Below are 12981 nucleotides of genomic sequence, written 5' to 3' on the forward strand. Positions count from 1 at the left end.
AATAATCAAATACATTTACAACATTATAAATAATCAAATACATTTATAACATTATAAATAATCAAATACATTTATAACATTATAAATAATCAATTACATTTATAACATTATAAATAATCAAATACATTTATAACATTATAAATAATTAAATATATTTATAACATTATAAATAATCAAATACATTTATAACATTATAAATAAATAAAAACATTTATAACATTATAAATAATCAAATACATTTATAACATTATAAATAATCAAATACATTTATAACATTATAAATAATCAAATACATTTATAACATTATAAATAAGAAAATACATTTATAACATTATAAATAATCAAATACATTTATAACATTATAAATAATCAAATACATTTATAACATTATAAATAATCAAATACATTTATAACATTATAAATAATCAAATACATTTATAACATTATAAATAATCAAATATATTTATAACATTATAAATAATCAAATACATTTATAACATTATAAATAATCAAATACATTTATAACATTATAAATAATCAAATACATTTATAACATTATAAATAATCAAATACATTTATAACATTATAAATAATCAAATACATTTATAACATTATAAATAATCAAATACATTTATAACATTATAAATAATCAAATACATTTATAATATTATAAATAATCAAATACATTTACAACATTATAAATAATCAAATACATTTATAACATTATAAATAATCAAATACATTTATAACATTATAAATAATCAAGTACATTTATAACATTATAAATAATCAAGTACATTTATAACATTATAAATAATCAAATACATTTATAACATTATAAAAAATCAAGTACATTTATAACATTATAAATAATAAATACATTTATAACATTATAAATAATCAAAAACATTCATAACATTATAAATAATAAATATATTTATAACATTAAAAAAATCAAATACATTTATAACATTATGAATAATTAAATACATTTATAACATTATAAATAATCAAATACATTCATAACATTATAAATAATTAAATACATTTATAACATTATAAATAGTCAAATACATTTATAACATTATAAATAATAAATACATTTAAAACATTATAAATAATCAAATACATTTATAACATTATAAATAATCAAATACATTTATAACATTATAAATAATCAAATACATTTATAACATTATAAATTATCAAATACATTTATAACATTATAAATAATCAAATACATTTATAACATTATAAATAATCAAATACATTTATAACATTATAAATAAATAAAAACATTTATAACATTATAAATAATTAAATACATTTATAACATTATAAATAATCAAATACATTTATAACATTATAAATAATAAAATACATTTATAACATTATAAATAATAAAATACATTTATAACATTATAAATAATAAAATACATTTATGACATTTTAAACAATAAAATACATTTGTAAAATTATAAATAATAAAATACATTTGTAACATTATAAATAATCAAATACATTTATAACATTATAAATAATCAAATACATTTATAACATTATAAATAACCAAATACATTTATAACATTATAAATAACCAAATACATTTATAACATTATAAATAACCAAATACATTTATAACATTATAAATAACCAAATACATTTATAACATTATAAATAACCAAATACATTTATAACATTATAAATAATCAAATACATTTATAACATTATAAATAATCAAATACATTTATAACATTATAAATAATCAAATACATTTATAACATTATAAATAATCAAATACATTTATAACATTATAAATAATCAAATACATTTATAACATTATAAATAATCAAATACATTTATAACATTATAAATAATCAAATACATTTATAACATTATAAATAATCAAATACATTTATAACATTATTAATAATCAAATACATTTATAACATTATAAGTAATCAAATACATTTATAACATTATAAATAATCAAATACATTTATAACATTATAAATAATCAAATACATTTATAACATTATAAATAATCAAATACATTTATAACATTTTAAATAATCAAATACATTTATAACATTATAAATAATCAAATACATTTATAACATTATAAATAATCAAATACATTTATAACATTATAAATAATAAAATACATTTATAACATTATAAATAACAAAATACATTTATAACATTATAAATAACCAAATACATTTATAACATTATAAATAACCAAATACATTTATAACATTATAAATAACCAAATACATTTATAACATTATAAATAATCAAATACATTTATAACATTATAAATAATCAAATACATTTATAACATTATAAATAATCAAATACATTTATAACATTTTAAATAATCAAATACATTTATAACATTATTAATAATCAAATACATTTATAACATTATAAATAATGAAATACATTTATAACATTATTAATAATCAAATACATTTATAACATTATAAATAATCAAATACATTTATAACATTATAAATAATCAAATACATTTATAACATTATAAATAATCAAATACATTTATAACATTATAAATAATCAAATACATTTATAACATTATAAATAATCAAATACATTTATAACATTATAAATAATCAAATACATTTATAACATTATAAATAATCAAATACATTTATAACATTATAAATAATCAAATACATTTATAACATTATTAATAATCAAATACATTTATAACATTATAAATAATCAAATACATTTATAACATTATAAATAATCAAAAACATTTATAACATTATAAATAATCAAATACATTTATAACATTATTAATAATCAAATACATTTATAACATTATAAATAATCAAATACATTTATAACATTATACATAATCAGATACATTTATAACATTATAAATAATCAAATACATTTATAACATTATAAATAATGAAATACATTTATAACATTATAAATAATCAAATACATTTATAACATTATAAATAACCAAATACATTTATAACATTATAAATAACCAAATACATTTATAACATTATAAATAACCAAATACATTTATAACATTATAAATAACCAAATACATTTATAACATTATAAATAACCAAATACATTTATAACATTATAAATAATCAAATACATTTATAACATTATAAATAATCAAATACATTTATAACATTATAAATAATCAAATACATTTATAACATTATTAATAATCAAATACATTTATAACATTATAAATAATCAAATACATTTATAACATTATTAATAATCAAATACATTTATAACATTATAAGTAATCAAATACATTTATAACATTATAAATAATCAAATACATTTATAACATTATAAGTAATCAAATACATTTATAACATTATAAATAACCAAATACATTTATAACATTATAAATAATCAAATACATTTATAACATTATAAATAATCAAATACATTTATAACATTATAAATAATCAAATACATTTATAACATTATAAATAATCAAATACATTTATAACATTATAAATAATCAAATACATTTATAACATTATAAATAATCAAATACATTTATAACATTATAAGTAATCAAATACATTTATAACATTATAAATAACCAAATACATTTATAACATTATAAATAATCAAATACATTTATAACATTATAAATAACCAAATACATTTATAACATTATAAATAATCAAATACATTTATAACATTATAAATAATCAAATACATTTATAACATTATAAATAATCAAATACATTTATAACATTATAAATAATCAAATACATTTATAACATTATAAATAATCAAATACATTTATAACATTATAAATAATCAAATACATTTATAACATTATAAATAATCAAATACATTTATAACATTATAAATAATCAAATACATTTATAACATTATAAATAACCAAATACATTTATAACATTATAAATAACCAAATACATTTATAACATTATAAATAATCAAATACATTTATAACATTATTAATAATGAAATACATTTATAACATTATAAATAATCAAATACATTTATAACATTATAAATAACCAAATACATTTATAACATTATAAATAACCAAATACATTTATAACATTATAAATAACCAAATACATTTATAACATTATAAATAACCAAATACATTTATAACATTATAAATAACCAAATACATTTATAACATTATAAATAATCAAATACATTTATAACATTATAAATAATCAAATACATTTATAACATTATAAATAATCAAATACATTTATAACATTATTAATAATCAAATACATTTATAACATTATAAATAATCAAATACATTTATAACATTATTAATAATCAAATACATTTATAACATTATAAGTAATCAAATACATTTATAACATTATAAATAATCAAATACATTTATAACATTATAAGTAATCAAATACATTTATAACATTATAAATAACCAAATACATTTATAACATTATAAATAACCAAATACATTTATAACATTATAAATAATCAAATACATTTATAACATTATAAATAATCAAATACATTTATAACATTATAAATAATCAAATACATTTATAACATTATAAATAATCAAATACATTTATAACATTATAAATAATCAAATACATTTATAACATTATAAGTAATCAAATACATTTATAACATTATAAATAACCAAATACATTTATAACATTATAAATAATCAAATACATTTATAACATTATAAATAATCAAATACATTTATAACATTATAAATAATCAAATACATTTATAACATTATAAATAATCAAATACATTTATAACATTATAAATAATCAAATACATTTATAACATTATTAATAATCAAATACATTTATAACATTATAAGTAATCAAATACATTTATAACATTATAAATAATCAAATACATTTATAACATTATAAATAATCAAATACATTTATAACATTATAAATAATCAAATACATTTATAACATTTTAAATAATCAAATACATTTATAACATTATAAATAATCAAATACATTTATAACATTATAAATAATCAAATACATTTATAACATTATAAATAATAAAATACATTTATAACATTATAAATAACAAAATACATTTATAACATTATAAATAACCAAATACATTTATAACATTATAAATAACCAAATACATTTATAACATTATTAATAATCAAATACATTTATAACATTATAAATAATCAAATACATTTATAACATTATAAATAATCAAATACATTAATAACGTTATAAATAATCAAATACATTTATAACATTATAAATAATCAAATACATTTATAACATTATAAATAATCAAATACATTTATAACATTATAAATAATAAATACTGTTAGTAATTGTTAAACTGAGATCTGATGCTAAAGTCCTGTAACGTGATTCATCCTGCATTCATCATTTCCTGCTCAGACTGATCTGCATGAGCACAATACAAGCTTTCACTGTATGATGCTTCATCCCAGGTTCCTCTGATTCTATTCAATCCAAATCTTATTTTACTCAAGATAAAAAATATCTTACTGAGTTCATCTTTATCTTCAGGTTCTTCCTTCTTCACAGGCTTCATCTGGAAACCTCCACACTGTTGGTCCTCTGGGGTGAGGTATTCCTCAGAGGTGACGTGTTCCACAGGGATTAAAGATCCTTCACCTGAAATTCATCAATATGTGAAGAAGAAACTCAACAACTGGAGGAAACTGAAGGTTGTGGGTTTAGTTACCACAAATAAATACTACTTAGATTTAATCCAGACTGGAGTGTATCAGCACTTCTCCACAGGACAGTACGGTACAGTACAGGTTCTAATCCCACTATCCACATTCTCTTATTATTTCTACTATACTAACCACACTGTACTGTACTAACATGGCAAATTGCTCCACATTTACTTACAGAAGTAACTTCCATCTTCTTCCTCCTCCTTTTTTATTAGTTTCTCTTGGAATCCTTCATTTTGTAGATCTATGGGGGTGACGTCTCCCTCTTCTGCTGACTGCATTATTAAAAGATCTGACAGACAGACGGACAGATAGACAAATGTACTTTATTCCCTATTAAAGAGAAATCCAGGAATACTCTTTCAGACTGTTTTAACTGTTTATTTTTAATGCTGTGAGGCTGTAAACAGAGTGAAAATGTTGAAACTATTGTGGGACTGAGCAGCATCAGACAGAAAAGACTTCTAATAGAACTTTTTGGGTTGGTTTCACAGACAGGGATTAAGCCTAGTCCTAGACTACACAGCATTTTGAATGGAGATTCTCTATTTAAAGCTAAATGTAGTCCTGGACTATAAGCCTTAATCCCTGTCTGGGAAACAACCCTTTGAGTTTGGTGGAAGTGGTTTTGTGGTCCAAAGTGAAATGATGAAGTCTGATGTTCTTTACATCTAGTTTCTCATCCACTCCCAATAACAGTGCTGTACTAATACTTTTAACTTTTACTATAAACCTGTAAAACAACCTGTAAACAAAGCTACAAGAACTCGCTGTTTCTATCAAACATTACAAACTGTAAACAAAGCTGAAAATGTGACGCGTTTATATCAAAATGTGAGATTTAATAATGAATAAACTCTGAATACGTTACAATCGACTGATTCTTCGGTTCAATGAATCGGTTCATCAGTACTGAATCATGTGTGATGCTAACAGTTAGCGGAGCAGCTAATAGTTTGTGTGTTTAAATAAAACTGGAGTTAAAGCTCCTCAAATCCTCACAGTGATGTTTTATTATGAACTCTAGTTTTATTATTAATTAGAATGTGGTTATAATGAAATATAAGGGTTATAATTAAATACATATTTTACTTACAGATGAGGCTCTACAGTACAAACACAGCAGCTTCTTGTTCTTCTTATGATGTTTAATGGCGGTTGGCAGAACAACTTAAGACGCACCAGCGCCACCAACTGGACTGGAGTTGAACAGCAGCTTTAAACATCTCCATTAGCCCTGTATCTCTCAGCTACAGTGTTGGGGGGAACGCGGTACAGTCACGTGATTACTTTTTATCTGTAACGAAGTAATATAACGCGTTACAGTTACATATTTGTAATGACATTACAGTTACTGTGATGAGGGATGAGTCGTTCCCGAACGAACCGATTCTATTGAACGACTCTTTGAAATGAACTAAAAGAACCGAGTCGCTCGTCTAGTATAAAGACAAATAATTAAGGAATAAACTCGTTTAATGATGTTAAATCTGATTGGTTCATGGCGTGTATGTTTTAAAGCAGAAACAAACACAGACACATCTCTGCACAAGAGAGGATTTTTCTGAAACTAAATAAATAAAGTAAATAAATGGAATTTGTTTGTAGATGTGATTCCAGTATACAGTATTTGTTTGGGTTTAGAATGTAACGTGAAAGTAAAGTAATAAGGAACGAGATTATATTTTCCAGGATGTAATGAGTAAAGTAATCCCATTACAATTTTAGTTAAGTAATAAGTAATGAGTAATGGATTATTTTTTTGAGTAACTACCCCAACACTGCTCAGGTAGCTTTAGAGAGGACTACAGTCAGTCCTAGACGTTCTTCCATGCAGTTTCTCTAATGTCATGTTTTGTTTTCCAACTTACACATTCACACCAGTAGAAGCTTAAAAATAACACTACAAACCAACTAGAGGATTCATCTTTATAGATGGTGCTGTTTATGCTTTTACACTTTAAAACATTAAAAGTTTTTCTTTTATTACAACAAACACAACAGCAACAATTAATAATTGTAAAAATAAAATAGTAATAATAATAATGTCACAAATCTGTACCCAAGCAACAAGCTGTAATTTATTTCTAGCACCACTAAAGGGCAGGTCATATACCCACATACCCACATAGATTCTACACTGACAGCCCTTCAGTTATGGAGCTGCCACACAGAAACGATGGAGAGCTTTACTGTTGTTGAGCAGAACAGATCTTCGTGTGAGATGTGAAATGAAGCCAGAATTAAAGATGGTAGAAGAACAGGGTGGTATTCTTACTTTCAGTGATTAAATTACTCAGGTTAGAAAGTCCTGATACACAGCACATGCTCACCTGACTCTCTCTCAGCCATGCTACCTTTAATCATTAAAGAGAGTGTGGCCCGTACGGGGAACGAACCCGCAACCTTGGCGTTATTAGCACCACGCTCTAACCAACTGAGCTAACCAGCCAGTTCATCTATTCTCTGTTTAGATCTTTGTACATAATTCTACACTAACCCCATTTAACCAGCAGCACAAAAAACATTTGAGATTCTGCACACTTTCAGTGAAGATCTGCAGAAATGAGCGGCTCCTTAACCGAATTTGGTTGTTATTGCACCAGAAATACAGCAGTTTCATGTTATTTTAATGATCTGAGATCTCAGTCCTACTTCAGACATCTCTGTCTAGTCATTTCTTATGTTCAGACTTTCTTAATACACATCTAAGAGGTTTTGTGGGTTCTTATATGTGTGAACTATCTAAACTATACTGTATTGTGGTACATTCATTCAGCCTTCATCAGTTTATCTCTGCTCATTCAGCCTACAGCAGTTTAGACCCGCCTACTTAACCACCAATTTGCCTCCACAGTGAGCCTGTATAGAGAGAGAGATTTTATTTTTTAAATTACATTTTATTACAACGTGCAAATAAACAAATTACTTAAAAAAAAAAAAATAATAATTTGTACAGGAAACAAATATAACAGTAACATAAAAAAGTAAAGTGCAAATCATTCCCGATTAAAGTGCGCAATGCTTTTCTACAACACCATGTTTTTACATTATTTTACCATGTTATGTCCTTATGTTGTCAAAATATAAACAAAGTCTGCTTTGGTCAACTTTTTTTGCTGAACAAAAACTGTAATAATGCATTGAAAACAAAACAAGACAGTAAAGATAAAGTCATATATCCACCATAAACCAAATATTTACAAATATCTTCTTCCCAAGATGATGCAAAATAAATCCAAAAAAAGTTGACCAAAGTAGACTTTGTAGGGTTCAAAGCTTATACATCCACTTCAACTGAATCAGAGTTATTCCGTATAATGCAGTCCTTATCCATACCCTTAGTTAGTCCTTATTAAAGTTGAATGTCCTTTTTCAAAATCCATCAGTTAATAATGTGTAGTTGATTCACGAACAAACTCCTTTTCTACAGAAGTAGTAATATTAATGCATTAGCAATGTAAATATACAAAGGAAATTAGCATATAGCATTAGCATCTACTTTCCATAATATTTCCAAAAAGAGAAATTATCCCAAGAATAATGATAATCAAAACGCAGTTTGCAGTACAGTAATCCCTCGCTATATCGCGCTTCGACTTTTGCGGCTTCACTCTATCGCGGATTTTATTTTCAAGCATGTCTAAATATAAATCACGGATTCTTCGCTGGTTTGTGGATTTCTGCAGACAAGGGGTGTGTTCGAAAAGCTAGTGAGCTCTCTACATAGACGCATTTTACGTCATCCTGTGCGCGCTCCCGATTAGGAGGCTGTTCCAAATCCTAGATGCCTTAATATCCTCACTTCTTAACATTTCAACGTTATTTTCACTCAAGAATGAGTGAGCATCCGACGCTGCCTTAGTGATCAAGGCAATCCCAAAATTCATTGCGGATCGGACGCTCTTCTCTCACAGAAAAATAAACATGGCTGACTGTGCGGACAAACGAATGGAGTTCTTTTCAAACGTAAATAAAATATTACTGATTTTTAACTTGTATAAACTTGTACCGAGTGTTTTTATTTGCAAGTTCGGGCTTGTCAGGAAATGTAACCGTTATCATTACATGAAGGGAGATGTTATATTGATGTTAGCATGCTGTGCTACCTCAATCCATTGGTTTTAATGACAAGATGCTAAATGCTAAACCCGATGGAATCGGGTTATAAAAATAACCATATAAACACATGGTTTTTACTTCGCGGATTTTCACCTTTCGCGGAGGGTTCTGGAACGCAACCCCCGCGATCGAGGAGGGATTACTGTACTTACATCTAGGCATAAAACATCAAAGTTTCCTAGGAAAGGAGTCTTTAAATCTTCAAAAAGATAAAAAATGCAAAGCAGCACACCAAGTAGCAAACCGCTTTTGCTTCCATCAGGAAAATGCTGTGTCTACTTCTTTTCACAAAAGAAAACATGGGTAATTCCCTCTCTATTGCCCCCTAAGGGAGACCATGGGAACTGACCAAATGTAACTCTATGGTGTTAGCCACCATGCCTGTTACAGTATTATACTGTTTATTAGCCTGACTTAAGCAAGTCATGTGACCCTGACAGCTGTGCATGTGTCTCTGTGGCGCAATCGGTTAGCGCGTTCGGCTGTTAACCGAAAGGTTGGTGGTTCGAGCCCACCCAGGGACGAGTGCCTTTTATTGCACAACCATGTCTGATGGTCAGACGATTAAACCTTAGTGTATATTATCTCATATAGAAATATGCTTTACATATGCTTTGCTTGATGGCAATAACTCTTAGTGAAGTCTTAATGAACAGTTAAAACATCAATTCAGGTTTAGTTCAATTGGGGAAAAATATTAACAGTAGCTCAACACGTACAAATCCTACAATCATTCCACAAAGTTCACAAACATGATTTAATGAGTGAAATTGAGGTTTGGAGCCTCTCTGGTGTGCAGACTGGTACTGTGTATCAGCACTACTTACTGTGTGCAGGACCTGAGTCGTATCTGCTCCAGTCACTGGTTGGCGGCATTTAGCTCAGTCAAGAACTTTAAGAAATATATAGTTTAGATAGTTCACACATATAAGAACCCACAAAACCTCTTAGATGTGTATTAAGAAAGTCTATTTTAGCTGCTTAAATGGGGACAGTGTAGATTTATGTACATACAAAGATCTAAAGCGCTCTGTTGAACTGGCTGATTAGCTCAGTTAATTAGAGTGTGGTGCTAATAATGCCAAGGTCATGGGTTTGATCCCCGTATGAGCCACACCCACTTTTGGACATAATCTAACAAACAAGTGATCCTTTTCTAACTAGCAGGTCCTATTAACCTGGACTTCAAACGTTGTCTCTGACAAGTGTGAGATCTTTTTAATGCCCCTCTCATTCAGGTCAGAAACATGCCATTATTTCAATTTGCCAAACTTAATTGCCCTTTTGTAAATGGTTTAATGTGCACACTACTGCTACTGGCTTGTTCTTCTTTTCTACAATGTAAGTTCATACCTTCAAGTTCATTTTATTTGAGATCTCTACATAGATTTCTTCCTCATGTGCATAAAGACGCAGTTCAGTTTGAGTCGATTCACTAAGTTGATAGTACTCAGTAATGAGCCGTTAGAAGCTGAAGGAGTCGATTATTTTTGATGAAGTCAACATTTTATATGTTATACAAAATACTTAAAAGAGTCGGGTCACTATCGTTAGCTGTCATTTAAAAATTAATCGCAGGTCAATACAGAGACAAACCATCTCATCTAATACAAAATAGAATAAATAATGTATAACAGTTTAATGATGCACCATACATACAGTGAAGCAAAACACAAAACCTCTAAACTTGTAAAAAGCTTCACTTAAATAATAATAAAATGTCAAAAATACATCAAATCACCTAAATATTATCTACATAACACATACAGCAAAACATGTGAATGTGGAATCATGTGTGTGTATTGTGTATGTGTGTGTATTGTGTGTGCATGTTTATGAATATTAACAGAATTGATACGTATGTTAGACATGCATACACTGTAAAACATTTCACGTTGGTTAAACTCAGAAACTTAAGTTCACCTGCTGCCTTAAAAAGCTGAGTAAACTCAACTTGATGAAAACCGTTGTAACAACTCAAGAAGTTAAGTTAAAACGTTTTTTAACTAATGATTATTCATTGTTTCAACTTGATGCACCGAGTCAAAATAACTTACTATGTTTATTTTATTCATTTCAGAAAATGAGCTATCTAGTCAAATAAACATACAATTCCTCACTATTTTAACACACACTTTTAAGTTCATAAAACTTCAGCTATATTCACATAACTTATTGTCTAAAGTTAACAGTGCTTATGTTCATCATTTCTAGACTTGACTAAGAAATGTTTCCCAGTTTCTTTAAACTTTACAATGAATCAACTTACAACTTTTGTTTTTAAATAACATTTATTTAAACAACAAATATTTCATATGTTTTCACCTTGGCTCTTGGTACATCTTTTAAAAAGGCAATGTGTACCCAAAATAAAAACAATGCCACTTTTGAACACATTTATTGCAAACAGGTTCCATAAATGTTGTTTAGAAATAAATCTGCTCTTTGTAGTGCTGTAGTATTCTTCCTTGACCATTTCCACTTCATGAAAGGGATCTTCAGAACTCTGCAGAAAGAAAAAACAAGAATGCTGAATTATGTTCTCAAAAATGTATGTGAATAAAATTATTATCTGAATAGTGAGATATTTAGTACTCTTTATTCATCCCTACATAGGTCAATTAAACCCAATTACAACTTTAAAAAGAAATACAAATTCTTTAACACTCAGCAGATCAACACAGTGTAAAAACGCACAAAAATAAGTCGTTATTTACCTTTGAAACTGGATGGCTAACGAATTAGCTAGCTAGTTAACATAATCTTTACCACTATTAGCTTCCCCGAGCACGCATGCAGACGTTTCTTTTAAAAGCAAACCAAAGTTTATTGTTAATGTTCCGTTATACTCATTACAGCACAAACCAACACAACCATTGTTTAAAATATCTGCCATGGACCCAAGTGGTGTAGTAGCTAACTGTTAACCTCATGTTAAGCGTTCATGGCCTCGGTAAACATATGGAAACAAGTAAATCAGTCAGTTCTGTCACATTTAATGGTCGGCGTACATAATTTCACTTTTTATCACACAGATTTTAAACATTGATAAACTCACCTGCTTCCCACCATTGACGCTTTCAGTAGTAAACGCTCCAACTTGCCAAACTCCACTC

At 25.8% G+C, this 12981-nt stretch overlaps 1 non-coding gene and 1 pseudogene across 1 annotated transcript; one reads left to right on the top strand and one right to left on the bottom strand.

The window, feature by feature from the left end:
• LOC134326480 (E3 ubiquitin/ISG15 ligase TRIM25-like) overlaps positions 1 to 12981 on the bottom strand; it is a 514462-nt pseudogene that overhangs the window by 429942 nt on the left and 71539 nt on the right.
• trnan-guu (transfer RNA asparagine (anticodon GUU)) lies at positions 10316 to 10389 on the top strand. Its single transcript has one exon. It is a non-coding gene; the product is annotated as a tRNA-Asn (tRNA).

The sequence above is a fragment of the Trichomycterus rosablanca genome, chromosome 14 (assembly GCF_030014385.1).
Source record: "Trichomycterus rosablanca isolate fTriRos1 chromosome 14, fTriRos1.hap1, whole genome shotgun sequence".
Taxonomy (NCBI): domain Eukaryota; kingdom Metazoa; phylum Chordata; class Actinopteri; order Siluriformes; family Trichomycteridae; genus Trichomycterus; species Trichomycterus rosablanca.